At 45.1% G+C, this 14,555-nt stretch overlaps 1 protein-coding gene and 1 long non-coding RNA gene across 2 annotated transcripts in view; both read right to left on the bottom strand.

Annotated features, from left to right (window-relative positions):
• The window catches only part of LOC308576066, a 300,866-nt gene that overhangs the window by 60,809 nt on the left and 225,502 nt on the right, over positions 1-14,555 (bottom strand). The window lies entirely within an intron of this gene.
• The window catches only part of SYNE3 (spectrin repeat containing nuclear envelope family member 3), an 87,922-nt gene that overhangs the window by 60,357 nt on the left and 13,010 nt on the right, over positions 1-14,555 (bottom strand). The window contains exon 2 of the mRNA XM_081172768.1: positions 1,865-1,940. The gene's annotated coding sequence lies outside the window, so the exon portion shown is untranslated. The remainder of the gene's footprint in view (positions 1-1,864; positions 1,941-14,555) is intronic.

Here is a 14,555-nt window from a genome sequence, read left to right as displayed (position 1 = left end):
TTAAATAGGTCTACGCTGAGTAAACCTTAGCTGGAGCAATCCTGGCATTTTCCAGCATTACAACTTTTTCAGAGCGTTTTCCATTTGGAAATGATCAGCGCTCTGCGTTTCCTTCGGAGAAAGCTACTCAAAATATGCTGGAGTGCGTCAAATGTTATACCTAGGTAACAGCCTGGAACTGGCCGATGTCCATAGGATTGTCTGGATCAAATGATCTGAGATAATTATCACACTTCTTAGTACTAATCTAGATAATAAGAACTTTTGAGGCTGCTTGGATGACACAGGAATGCTGTTCCTTCCTTCCTTTCATTCTGAAGTGAACTTGCTGATTCCTGTCCAATTGTGCTTTATTTATAGAAGAGGCTCCTTTGAGGTGGGGGAACCTAGCCCGAAACGCTAACCACTACACTGCACTGCCTCCACTACTGCACACTTCCTTGAAATGTTTGCTTGGAGGAAAAGGCGGGGTAAAAATGCCAAGTGGTGCCTTATTGAGGAGCTGAGTGGAAAAGGGATGTCTGATGCGAAATGCCCAGAAACTCTATCCATGTGCATGTTATTTATTTACATTAAGATTGAGATTTCTATTGTTATAGGAATTCTAAGGCCATATATATATATACACACACACACACACACACACACACACACACACACACACACACACATATATATTCATTCATAAATGTACAAGCAAACACATACATAAGTATATACCGTAAACCACACATCTGAAATAGTACAGGAGCCATTTTGACTCTCCCAAATTGACCTCAAATGTTTCTCTGCAAGGAGGAAGGAAATGGGAAAAGCTTTCCAATTGTCTTTGGACTGTAGGGGCTTACACCTCCCTGTAAATACAGTCTGGCAAGAATCTGTTAAACTGAGCACACTATCAATATGCAAAATAAAAAAATTCCTTCCAGTAGCACCTGGAAGTGCATGCACACGAAAGCTCATACCAAGAACTAACTTAGTTGGTCTTTAAGGTGCTACTGGAAGGAATTTTTTTATTTTGACTATGGCAGACCAACACGGCTACCTATCTGTAACTGGAACTATCAATATGCGTAAGAGATTCAGGAACTAAGTATTTACCATCTCAAAGGAATGGCCAGGCTACCCAGAAAAGGCACTCAGATAAGGCATTATCAGATATCCTGGCAGACAGGAGAGAAGCAACACACTCAAATTTCTGCTGGGGACCACCTCTTTCTGTGATGTATGTATGATGTTTTGGGGAGTGGTCTTGAGCTACAAGGGTAGGCAATTTCAAAAGTCTATATAAGAGCTTGCACACCAATGTTCTGGGTTTCTCTCCTCCCTCCCTGCGTGGGGTGAGCAGGGGACCCTGGTGCAACAGTATAATAAAGATCATGCTTACTAGCTGCTTTGCTTCTCAATATTCTCTGGTTGGCCTCTGTTATTTTCTCCTACCAATAGAGAACCTACATAAGGACTCTATACGGGATCTTGGATACCCCATAAGGGAAAAAGAGCAGTTTTTTCTTATAACACTATTCTGTTCTTTAAGTGTGTATACATTGTGAAGAGTAGCTTGCAACAATTTAAAATGGCAATGTCATGAAATGCAACAAAAAAGCAACTATCAAATAGTTCAAAAAAACACAACGAAAAGGCACAGACTGCAGCTAAACGTTACATTAAGAAAGAACAGCAGATGCTTTGCAGACAAAAGCCTCCTGAATAACCATGCCTTTTGTAATCTGAAAAAGACAGCCACAGGTTATCTGCATTATGCAAACCCTCCCTTTACATACATCCAGCTAGTAAAAAAATATATATATGGGCATTTTGCTAGTTCTTTCAGAACTGCCAGTAAACATTACATGGAACTTACCTTCAACTTTCAGGCTGTAATCCTTAGCAGGTGTCTGGTGAAAACAGCCCAAATCTATGAAGCCAGCTTCACTTCCCTGAAATAAGAGTTATATTTTTATCCATATATCAAACGACAGAAGAGCTCTTGCACTGATGTTGAATTGGTTCCTCTCTTACTGCAGACAGCAATCCAGATTCAGAGCACTTCAAAACTAGGGGCATGCGTCTGCTAACACTGGGCAAAAACTGTATTTCAAAGGACGGTTGACTTGGTGACCTGTCTGCCTGCTCAGTCAGTCTGTCATCCTGAAGTTACCTGCTACCTGCTGAGAGGTCACTTCAAGGCCCCTATGCTCCCTTCTTAGGGTTCTTTATCTTTAAATCAGACTTTGACCGGACAGCTCTTCAAATAAAGGATGTCTTCAAATAGAGGACTGTCTTCCGGCAGCTGTTAAAACAGAGCCCCATCCTCTGAAATGTAGGGCACCCAACCACCCTAAATACAGATTAAGTTTCATTTTAATATTGCTTAGAAAACCGGCAGGGAAATGCAACACCAGACAATCTCATAGATTACTTTCATCTCGGGGATTTCCCCAACGCATTAAGTGATTGAAAAGAATGGCTGTTGCTGTTATTGCTTTTATAATGCATGCTGGTTACTCTTTCCTATATGATAGCCACAAATCCTGTTTTAACATTTCAGCAGCACTGGTTAGCTTTGATATGACCCTCAAAGCAATGTAGTAAAAGTTAAGGTTACTAGTACGCAAATGCCCCTTTCCCCTAAAAATGGAAAAAATAAAATATTGGACAATGGCAGTTAAGTTACAAGGGGTGGGATTAAAACACTGCAGTTTGCCAGGTGGAAAAATCCCCTCTGCTCCCCTGCACACTGTTCTGGAGGTCCTCCCACCTACCCACCCCCAGCCAATTTCAGACTTCTGCTGACGCAGCTCCTTAGTTGAATCCCGCCCTCAACAATTTAATTGAGTGATCCTTGCTGCATCGTAACAATTATTCAAAGCTACTCCTAATGCTGGGAGTTGACAGCATTAATATAACACAGCACAGCAAGTCAAGGGCGCAACATGGGAGTCACTAGGATTGGTATGCACAACTTTTTTCTTGTAAACCGTTTACAGGGTTTTGCTACATCCGAGCAGCATATAAATTACATTAAATCAAATAAAAGCAAATAGGTATAAGCTCTGTTTACCCTTTTTCATGCAGCATGCAGAAGCACACTGCTGTGGCTGAATTCACCAGCCTACCTGCAAAAAGTTAAAAACTACTGCTCTTTTGAGCGTACTTTTTGCAAACCTTAATAACAGATCACCTGGCAAACCAGCAGGGGGCTTTGTGGCAAAGCTTAATTGTTTCTGAAGTTAGAAATTAATTGCAAGTCCTGCAGGATGCCCCGTGCCAAAAACACAATCATATCCTTAATGGCATGGTAGCAGCATTAATTGCAGGATGAAAGCGCAACTATGCTAATGCTGTTCTTGTTTGCACCGCAAGAAAACTTATTAGAGAAGACTATCTGATCACAATCGCTCTGGGCACCAAACTTTTGGAAGGATCTCAAAGCCATGTGCTCCAGGATAATTAAAACTGCTCCTAGATGATCCAGCCATTCAGCTTCTTTTCATAACAGCATCGGCCCTGGGTGCTTCATATTGCAAAACAACCCTGACAAAAAGCAAATACCAGTTATGCAAAGGCTTGCCTGAATCTGAGAAGACCGACCAGCAACTCCACCTCCATGCTGCTCTCCCTTCAGAAAGCAAATCAACTGTTACAAACCCCACATTGCACAGATAAGTTTTTGAACCGCAGAACACAGTTTTGGAATTGAGTAAAATAGGCTGTTTTCTTGCATGACTCATTTTTGCCTGGACTTCTGCAGTTTTCCATAAATTAGTCACCCACCCTCCCACTGAGCATATATGCCAGGCATTGTGGGTCAGAGGCACAGACAACATCTGCTTTCAATCCCTGAAAGTATTTCTTTCTCAGCCAATTGGTACATTCAATTCTGCAAGGACGCTGGAGTATCATAGGAACACAGGAATCTGCCTTCCACCAAGTCAGATCTTGGTCCACCTAACTCAGTCTAGTCTACAGCAGCCTTTCTCAACCTTGGATCCCCAGAAGTTGTTGGACTACAAGTCCCATCATCCCTGTGCTGCTAGCCAGGGGTGGTGGGAGTTGGAGAGCCAGTGTGGTGTAGTGGTTAAGAGCGGTAGATTCGTAATCTGGGGAACCGGGTTCGCGTCTCCGCTCCTCCACCTGCAGCTGCTGGGTGACCTTGGGCCAGTCACACTTCTTTGAAGTCTCTCAGCCCCACTCACCTCACAGAGTGTTTGTTGTGGGGGAGGAAGGGAAAGGAGAATGTTAGCCGCTTTGAGACTCCTGAAGGGGAGTGAAAGGCGGGATATCAAATCCAAACTCTCTTGTAGTCCAACAACATCTGGGGACCCAAGGTTTAAAAAGGCTGGGTTGAAGTGACTGGCAGTATCATCATCTCCATTTCAAGGTTTGTTTCGCTCAAGCTGGAGGGGAGGAGTAAAGCAGGAGTGATCAAGCAGCACAACACAAACCAGGAACCCTGATTCATTGTGATGTGCAAATTAAGAGCCTTGATATAGTATAGTTATGACATGTTTTTATAAATCTTTAGGCGCCTTGATTGGGGAGATATGGGAATGTAAGTTCAAATCCCCACTCAAACAACAAAGCCAATTAAGTGGGCTTGGGCTTATTCAACTTATAATAATATAATAATTTATTATTTATACCTTGCCCATCTGACTGGGTCTCCCCAGCCACTCTGGGTGGCTTCCAACCAAATATCAAAAACAATACCGCGTCAGACATTAAAAACTTCCCTAAACAGGGCCGCCTTCAGGTGTCTTTTAAAAGTAAAATAGTTGTTTATTGCCTTGACATCTGCTGGGAGGGCATTCCATAGGGCAGGCGCCACTACTGAGAAGGCCCTTTGCCTGGTTCCCTGTAACCTCACTTCTCACAGCAAGGGAACCGCAAGAAGGCCCTCATTGCTGGGTCGGATTGTTGTGCAGCTAAAATGCTGCTTTGAGTTTCTTCATATTGAAGAATGGGGCACAGCTGTAGCAAGCCATACATTCAATAGGATTTGGAGAATTCACAACCAGACATGATGTGGAGAATTCACAATTAGGATTTGGAGAACCCCTCTCTGTTTCAAATACAAAACGAGAAGTTGTCCTCTGAAGTTAGAGCAAAACTTAACTTTCTTTGTGCATTTATTTTTTTTGCAAGTAGTAGATAGAGGCGGGAGATGATGGGAGAAATGAAGAAACAGAAAGGAAGTGATGAGTAAGAGGGGAGAGAAAAAAAGCCCAACTAAGATCAGTTTATAGAACAGGAATTAAAAGAAGATGCTTTATGCAGGGAAGGGCTGGGACTTAGAAGCTATGCTGCAGATGCAGAAGATCCCAGTTTTAATCACTGGTCTCTTCTGTTCAAAGCAGCAGGGCTTGAGAAGACACTTCATGAGATCTGGAGACCTACTGTCAAGGAAGCCCAGGGCTGGGGAACCTGTGGCCTTCCACATGTTGCCAGACAACATTTCCCATCATCCCTGACCACTAGCCATGTTGGCTGGAGCTGATGGAAGCAGGAGTCCATCTACATCTGGAATGCCAGAGGTCCTTTGTCCCTGCAGTAGACAATCCTGAGCTAGGTGCCGGTCTGCCTCTGTATAAGGCAACTTCATATGCAACCTTAACACCCATGACTCTTTTTCCAGGGATTGTGGCAATGAGAGCTTTCCTTTTCTTTATGTATTTTTGTTAAGCAGTAGTACTATTGCAAACAGCAGGTGCAGAGGCAGTTTTAGGAGAATGCGACTGGCTCACTGGCACTAAGCATCAAAATGAAAAGGGTGCCACAACAACATTCCCCTGGTCCTATCTCTCCCCTATCCCACTTAACAGCTATTTATTTAACAAAAATCACGTATGCACCTGATGGCGAATGTTACATCTACTGTAGTTTGGCCTTAACACACACTGAAACCTAATATTTTACTTCCTCCTCTTTTAATACTGTCAACTAGTCCCCATTCATCAGGCGTCTTGTCAGTTTTTATAAGTTTCAAACATTACTCTTCTGTGCAAGTTAACAAGTTTATTTGATGGTGACCTGGGCTCCACAGAGTTTTTCCTCGGGGATTATCTCTATTTAAATCTTATTCGCCTTTTCAACAGAGGCACCCCTGCTGTGTGCTGGCCTTTAGTTGCATAAAGGGATTGCTCTGGAGTCTGACAGCGGCCTGCTCTTCCCCTGTCATCTATACAGTCGTGTGGGAGACAAACAGGAGAAATAGGAACCATTTATTTGCTTCCTTATTTCACAGCGTTTATATACTGCTTGATTGCAATAAAATCTCAAAGTGGTTTACAAAAAAATATAAAGAAAGAAAGAATAAAATTGTCATGGAGAACCAGTTAAAAGCAATGATTTAAAACAGTAAAAATATAATAATTAAGATCAATGATAAACTAAAAACCAGATTAAAACATGTGCTGGTATTCTTCGGGTCTGGACAGACCGCTTGCCTAAACAAAGGTGTTTTTAGCAAGCACTGAAAAGAATACAGCAAAGTTGCCTGCCTGGTGTCAATAGGCAGGAAGTTCCAAAGTGCATGTGCTGTCACACTTCAAGCTATATTTCTTACAAATATAAGAAGCAAATATTATGTGGCCAGTTTTGCAGATCGAAGTGGTTGAGGAGGCATATATGCATAGCTGTCAACTTACAGATTTGAAAATAAGGGACTAGCAGCCTCAAAAATAAGGGATCAGCAGCCAAAATAAGGGATTTTCCTAGCACAGGTATGTTCAACTTCTGGGCCCCTCCGAGCCAAAGGCAGAAAGCCCAGCCAGCAGCCAAACAAAGCCTCAAGTGGTGGTTCCTACAGCACAGCAACCCAGCAAAGGGGATGCAGCAAGGAAAACCACCATCACCTCTTCGCTGGGAAGCGCTGAGCAAAGGCGAGTCCCCAGGCAACGTAGCCGATTTGATCGGCACAAGGCATGCAAGCTCCACCCCCCAGTCATTCTTAGACTCCTTATTGGGTGAGCAATGCAGCCAAGCAACACAGTTGGAGCCTCCCTCCTTCCTGGCCGGCAGGGAGGGAGGGAGAGGAGCTGCTTCCTTTGAAACCTGGGAAATTTAAGGGACATCATCAATAAGGGACAGCAGCGGGACATGGCGCTGGGATAAGGGACTTTCCCACCAAATAAGGAACGGTTGACAGATATGCATATATGGGGGAAGGAGATTTTGCAAGACTCTTGTTTCCTTTAATATATAAAATGGACTCCTCCTAGTTTCTGCCTTATTCTATTTTTTCCGGTTTCAACAGTTTCAGATGGAGTTTTGACAAAGCTTAGCTTTTTCATTCACACAAGGAACCCAGAGTACTGCCTAATACCAGGTCAAATGAATTGTCTGTGGCGCTGAAAGGCAGCAACCCCTTCAGGTGCCAGTCAAAGTTCTATCCCATCAACAGCTTCTCTGATCTTTCTGTAACTGGAAATGCCAGTACAGTAGTTTCAACTCAGGAACCTTCTGTATGAAGCAAGTCAAACTATACATGACATGACTAGGAATCAGCAATGGAAGTGATTTGTCGACATTTATATCTTAACGTTTTGATGGGATTGTTTTATTGTGCATTTTTGTTTACTCCATATGCTGTGCAACCGTTTTCTATGTTTTTGTAAACCATTTTGAAGCCATTTCAGCATTAGGCAGTACAGACGTACCTTGGATCCTGAATACCTTGCGAGTCAAATGATTTGGCTCCCGAACGCTGCAAACCCAGAAGTGAGTGTTCCGGTTTGCAAACATTCTTTGGAACCCGAATGTCCAACGTGGCTTCCAATTGGCTGTAGGAGCTTCCTGCAGCCAATCGGAAGCCGTGCCTTGGTTTCTGAACGTTTTGGAAGTCAAACGGACTTCCGGAATGGATTCTGTTCGACTTCCGAGGTACCACTGTATATAAATTAATAAATGCTACTCATAATAATACTTGTGCCCCTTTTGCAGGACAGATTCCTGCATGATTGGAACCAGTACTGCTGTTTTATTATATTTGTGTTATTGGCTGCCTTGTGCACCATTTGGTGGAAAGAAAGGATACAAAAATAACAAAGCAACAACAAGCACGCTAATAAACAAATGTTCTCAATGAGAAAGTAGCTCAGATAGCCAGGGTTGTCAGCTTGAATAAAATATTAGGGGGGGGGGCAGGTAAGCCCTTCTTCGCATAACTGATCACATGTCATGGTACACCCACCCACCCACCATTTGAATGGCAATGTGCCTATCAACTTTGAGGGCCCCCCAGTCCTCTCAGATATTTTTGAGGGGGGCTGAAGACCCCTCTGCCCCTAGGAGTTGGCTCCTATGCAGATAGCTTAGCCAGACCTTTAAGTCTGCATGGTAAAAGGAAATGATTCCAAACCATGCAGCAAATCCTCTCCCATAGCCAGGCATTAGAAATAACAAATCTCAAAGCTCCCTGTGAAAAGCGATTGATTGTTAAACCACTCTGGGAATTGTAGGTCTGGGAGGGGAACAGGGGTCTCGCACCAACCCTCAGACCCTTAGCAAACTACAGCTCCCAGAATTCGGGGGGGGGGAGGAGCCATGTCTGTTCAAGGTGACATCACAATGCTTTAAATGTATGATGTGAACATGGCCTTAATTCACCTCCGGTTCACCCGGCAATGGTGAGAACTACTTTCAGGGATTTTTGAACTAATTCTGCAAACTTTGTTTAACGGTAGTTCATTCTGAGCAGTGCAAATGCTGCACTGCCTGTCCTTGACCTGGGAACCTCCCAGGCAAAAAAATCGAGATGCCGTGGTAGGAAGGCTTTTGCTAGCACTCTGGTGTGGCCTTGTACCAGGAATAATTCTGCAGCTAGATGTGGGCTTAGCTACAGTTAACCATAAATCCATCAGGTCTTCTCTTGGATTTGCTGAATGGTGGACAAGGAAACCTTCTCCATTAAACGCACAGAAAGTGATGGAGTTACTGAAAGGATTACTTTGGCCCACTGATTAATCTGCAGTACTTAACTGGTGATGCCCTTTGCCATCTAGTGTCTGTTTTCAGGGTGGAAGCCTGCAACTCTCCTCTGTGCCTGTAAGGCTTTTAAGGCAAAGAAGGGAGCTTTTTAAACTAGCCCAGCATGCATCTAAGTGTGATCACAAAAGGGCGCTCACTGGGAGACTAAAGGTACCCCTGCCCATACGGGCCAGTCGTGTCCGACTCTAGGGTTGTGTGCCCATCTCACTTAAGAGGCCGGGGGCCAGCGCTGTCCGGAGACACTTCCGGGTCATGTGGCCAGCGTGACGAAGCTGCTCTGGTGAACCGGCACCAGCGCAGCACACGGAAACACCATTTACCTTCCCACCGGAGTGGTACCTATTTATCTACTTGCACTTAGGGGTGCTTTCGAACTGTTAGGTGGGCAGGAGCTGGGACCGAAAGACAGGAGCTCACCCTGCCGCGGGGATTTGAACCGCCGACCATGCGATCGGCAAGCCCTAGGCGCTGAGGTTTTACCCATAGCGCCACCCGCGTCCCCACTGGGAGATTGCTGGGTAATAAATAGTTAAGAATGCTTTTATGCATTGCTAGCATTCAACCTGCTGAGAATGCCAGCGTCCAGCCCTGGCACATGAAAAGAAGTGTGTCTGAACATGCACAGAGCACCTTTTTCCTCGCCCATTGAAAAGAGGACAATGCTGGCCTGAGTGACGCTGGCCCTTTTCATCTTAGAATTTGGGCACTGCCTAAATCCTCAAGGATTAAGAAAGCAACTTAAGAATATTGCCAGCGCAGAATAATTTCAGGGTGGCGATAACCTTGCAGATGCCTGACTGTAAGAATTCTCCCTAAGCAGGCTTTTTGAATCATATGTTTATCCCTGCTCATCTCCCTGCTTAAACTGGGATTTGGTACTCTATGAGAAAACAGGCTTCCCTCGAAAGAGGTACCAGTCACGGGATGTTGCCTGGGGACATTTACAATTCATGTGCCTTTGTAGTGATTTTGTTAGCTCCAGGTGGCTGACAGCAAGTCCAGTGCCTGATGGGAAAGATCTGTATATACCATAACAAAGGCAGATTTAAAGAGGGATTTATTTAAAAGAGGATCTGGTGGCTTTGAAGAATGCAATGAAGAGATTTACTACCCTTCCAAATGTACAGTGGAAGATAGCACAGCGACTCTGGACAATTGTGTGTGTGTGTGTAGCGTGTGTAGCACTGGCAGCTGTTCCAATATTTTTAATCGACACCATCTCCAAATGGCTGCTCCTTACTCCCCCACTCCCCTTCCACAGAGGATATATTTTATTCACTTATACACAAATATCTATCTCCATTTTCTCCTCTGAAAGGAAATGCTCAAAGCAGCAAATGAAGTAGAAAAGCAAACACAGGAAATAACATTAGCAACATGGAGCTCCAACCCAGAAATGCATACACGATCAGGTCTTGTAGCTGACTTTTGTAAATGCAGTGGGTCAGCTCAGGTATCATAATCCCTGTGTAATAAAACGTGGGTAAAATCTACAGCTTATCCTTACATCTGAAATGGGAAACTGTGACTTAATGGCCTGGTTCACGACGTAATTTAGTTCCATGCAACAGAGGCTGGGAAAGCCTTGGTCTCTCACACTTCCACTTTCCCTTTCCTTTGGTGCAGTTGCAAGCAGTGGCAGAGGAACACTCTCTAGCACCCGGGGCGCGATGCCGAGGGGTGGGGCAAACTGCTTGGTGACGCACACGCAATGTCCATACAGACTGCGCACACATGGCAGCCCATACGGTTGTTGTGTGAGAGGAGCCCATACTGACTGCACACGCACTCGGCCACTCTATAGCTGGGGGGTGGAAGGGGCCATCTTGTCACCCCCCAGAGTGTCACCCGGGGCGGCCTGCCCCCTCTGCCCACCACTTCGTACGCCCCTGGTTACAAGGAGATCAGAAGCATGCGCGCCCATGTTTAAACTAGCCACGGTTTCTCACTATGTCTGAAAAGGATAAACCGTGGATAGTTAAAACCATAGTTTACAGAAATACACCAAGGTCAAATCATGGTTTATGATCCTGATTTGTTCCAAAAAAACCTTTGACTACAATTTCCGATTCAGATGTTAATGACAAACTGAGGCTAACATGGTTTATGATCCTGATTCGTTCCAATAAAACCTTTAACTACAGTCTCCGATTCAGATGTTAATGACAAACTGAGGTTAACATAAGAACATAAGAAGAGCCTGCTGGTCCCTATAGTCCAGCATCCTGTCTTACAGGGGCCAACCAAATGCTTCTGGAAAACCCACAACCAGGACCCGAGCGTCTGCAGTTTCCAGCAACTGATATTCAGAAGCATCACCGTCTTCTTTGACTGTGGAGGCAGCGCACAGCCTTTATAGCTAGCAGACGCTGATAAGTCTTATTCCCCAGCCCACTGCCCAGAAATGCACCCAGCTGTTGGCACCGCCATTCTTCCTCTGCCAGCACATGGTGGGCTAGCAATTTTCTGCGCAGGCTAATGACTTTTGCGGAAATTATTTCCAAAGCTGTGAAGCCACAGTCCGCACACAACTCCCACGCCAAGCCCTTTGTGCTGAATAAACACAGCGACGGGCCAAGCTGTCTCCTCCCAAGCTTCACAGGGGGTTTTGCCAGCTTGTGTCACGCAGAACATAACACAGGCTGTCACCTGCCACCCTCTGCTGCATTCCGCCAGGAATGAAAAATATGTGTCTTCCCAGGGGCCCAAGAGAAACCTGTCAGGTCACATGTGCAATGTAAGCGATGCGACTCCCATTAACCTGTCACTAGTTCAACCTGGAGAGAATGGCGTGTTGTGCTTTATTTCTTTTAAGGGCTGTGCTCCTCAGGTTCTCCGCTGAAGTTGCCAGGAAGATAGTTAAGTTGTCAGTTAAAGAGTTGGGAGGAGGCCAACTCCTCTTAAACCACCAGACACTGATCAGATAGTAATGACTCTCAGTTACCGCTGACCTGATCTGGAGAGACACCAGCCACCAGTCTCAAATCTCTTTATTAAATCTCCTTCGGATCGGTTAGCAGAATCACTGTTAGGTACAGGTGCCTACCTGGGGGGAAAAAGTTTAGCGGAACTGCCCCCTTGCCATTCCTTTGTTCCAGTAATTACTGGCAATGCAAACTTTAAGTGCTTTAGGTAGTAGATTAATCAACTAAATGCTGGTTGATTAATTGGCAGGGATCATTTTAATGGGTCCGGGCAAACATAACCACTGGGTCTGAGAGTTAAGGACAGAGTTATCTGGCTGTTTTTAAGCATCTGATTCTTGTTTGAGGTGACTTATACTGCTGTTTGTTTCATTTTGAAATGGCATCCCAGTGGTTGCCAATCCTTTGGGGCATGGGGGCAGATTTGCAAACTGGAGAAACAGTGGTGGGCAGCACGACGCACCGTAACCGTGCACAAACCATGTGGATACACGGTACAAGCACCAACGCCCTTCACCAGCTCCCTGGTCCTTTCAGCTGGAATTATTTGATTCAGAAGACCTTCTCTGCATGTAAGGCAGGTGATCTACCCACATCACTGGTGATATGCATTAAATCCTCTATGGTCATGCTGCTTAATTTATACCAGCCTTGTATTTAAGCACGAGCTTGGCAGCCGTAGGGAAGAAGGCACCGCACAGAAGCAAGTAAGCAGGCTGGCAGAAAATACTTCCTCCTGCCATGGGAATGCAGTGGGCAGCTGACTTAGACACAGAGCTCTCTGTCCTTCTTCTGTCATCTCCTGGCAACCTAGGATTTCCCCCCCAGGGTATTATTATTATTATTATTTTACAAGGCTGGTTCTCAGATGAAAAAGCTCAAATAGCCCTTGCCAGCCAAACGGTTGTATTGTTGTGCTGTGGGTTTTCTGGGGGAACTGTTAAATTGGGAGCATTTCCGGGGGGGGGGGCGACGACTTTATGCAAACCAGGCCAATTTGCATATGACAATTTCCATTCTTTTCTTTTACTTTAGATTGGACTTGTCATCTGAATGAGCATTCTTTTCCCATGGGAGTTCCGCACTCGCATAACGTTACGGACTAACACCAGCAATCGCTCTGGCGTTTTCCAGAGATGATTTGAAAACTTTCACACTGGGTTAAACAAGATAGCGACTTCACCAGGAAAATCTGTTTTCCGGGGTAAGCTTTTTGGCATTTCCCCTCTTGTTGCCCTGATGCGTTCCTGGGCTACCCCTCTGAGCACGTGCAGACTACAGTTGCAAAGCACAGCATAGGAATGACGGGAGAGTCAGTGCTGTGGGGCAACTGCTTACAAGCTGACCCATTAGAAGAAATGAAGGGCTCTAGTCTACTGCTTCATCCGACATGCTTCAGTCTTTCCTTCCAAGAAGATCAGAGGTAGTGTGTGTGTGTGTGTGTGTGTGTGTGTGTGTGTGTGTGTGTGTAAGGACGCAGACCAGCAACACCCTTGCATCCACATGCAAGGTATGGTCACCAGCTGTGTTTGAATCTACTTAAAGATAAGTTTTACATTTAACAACAACAACATTATTTATACCCCGCCCATCTGGCTGGGTTTCCCCAGCCACTCTGGGAGGTTCCCAACAGAACATTAAAAACACGATAAAAGATCAAACATTAAAACTTCCCTAAACAGGGCTGCTTTCAGATATCTTCTAAAAGTCAGATAGTTGTTTATTTCCTTGACATCAGGTGGGAGGGCATTCCACAGGGCGGGTGCCACTACCGAGAAGGCCCTTTGCCTGGTTCGCTGTAACTTCTCTTCCTGCAGTGAGGGAACCGCCAAAAGGCCCTTAGCGCTGGACCTCAGGGTCCAGGCAGAACGATGGGGGTGGAGACGCTCCTTCAGGTATACTGGGCCGAGGCCGTTTAGGGCTTTAAAGGTCAGCACCAACACTTTGAATTGTGATAGGAAACATACTGGGAGCCAACCGGTGTTATATGGTAGTAGTAGTAATAATAATAATACCAAACCTTCCTAGTGGTGCAGCAATAAAACTGCTAGAACATTTAGCAAAGCTAAGCAGGGTCTGGTCTGGTCTCAGATTGGATGGGGGTCTCTGTGTTGAGTTTCCTGTATTACAGAGAGTTGGACTAGAGCGGTTCTCAACCTGTAGGTCCCCAGATGTTGTTGGACTACAACTCCCATCATCCCTGAGCTCTGGCCTTGCTAGCTAGAGGCACTGGGAGTTGTAGTTCAACAACATCTGGGGACCCACAGGTTGAGAAAGGCTGGTTAGATGATCCTTGGGGTTGCCTCCAACTCTACAATTCTCTGACTCTAACAACACCAGAAAAAAGTGATCAGTCAATCATAGGAAGCGGCATTCTATCGAGTCAGACGCCTTGCTTCCTCTAGCTCAGTGTTATCTATAATGACTGGCAGTAGCTTTCCAGGGTTTTAGATGGCGGATATTCCTAACCCTTCCTTGAGATGCCAAGGATTGAACCTGGAACCTGAATGCAAAGCAGACCCTACAGCCCTTCCCCAAACGTCTACGATGCCGTTATATTTGCCTTAGAAAGCATTGCCTTTCTCCATGCAGAGTAATCAAGACCTAAAGTCTAATTTCTGCACAACATGGGCAAAGCCA

Source organism: Podarcis bocagei (genome assembly GCF_964188305.1).
Source record: "Podarcis bocagei genome assembly, chromosome: 1".
NCBI classification, from domain to species: Eukaryota; Metazoa; Chordata; class Lepidosauria; order Squamata; family Lacertidae; genus Podarcis; species Podarcis bocagei.
The sequence above is the reverse complement of the archived record's forward strand: the minus strand, read 5'-3'. Positions and strand labels throughout refer to the sequence as shown.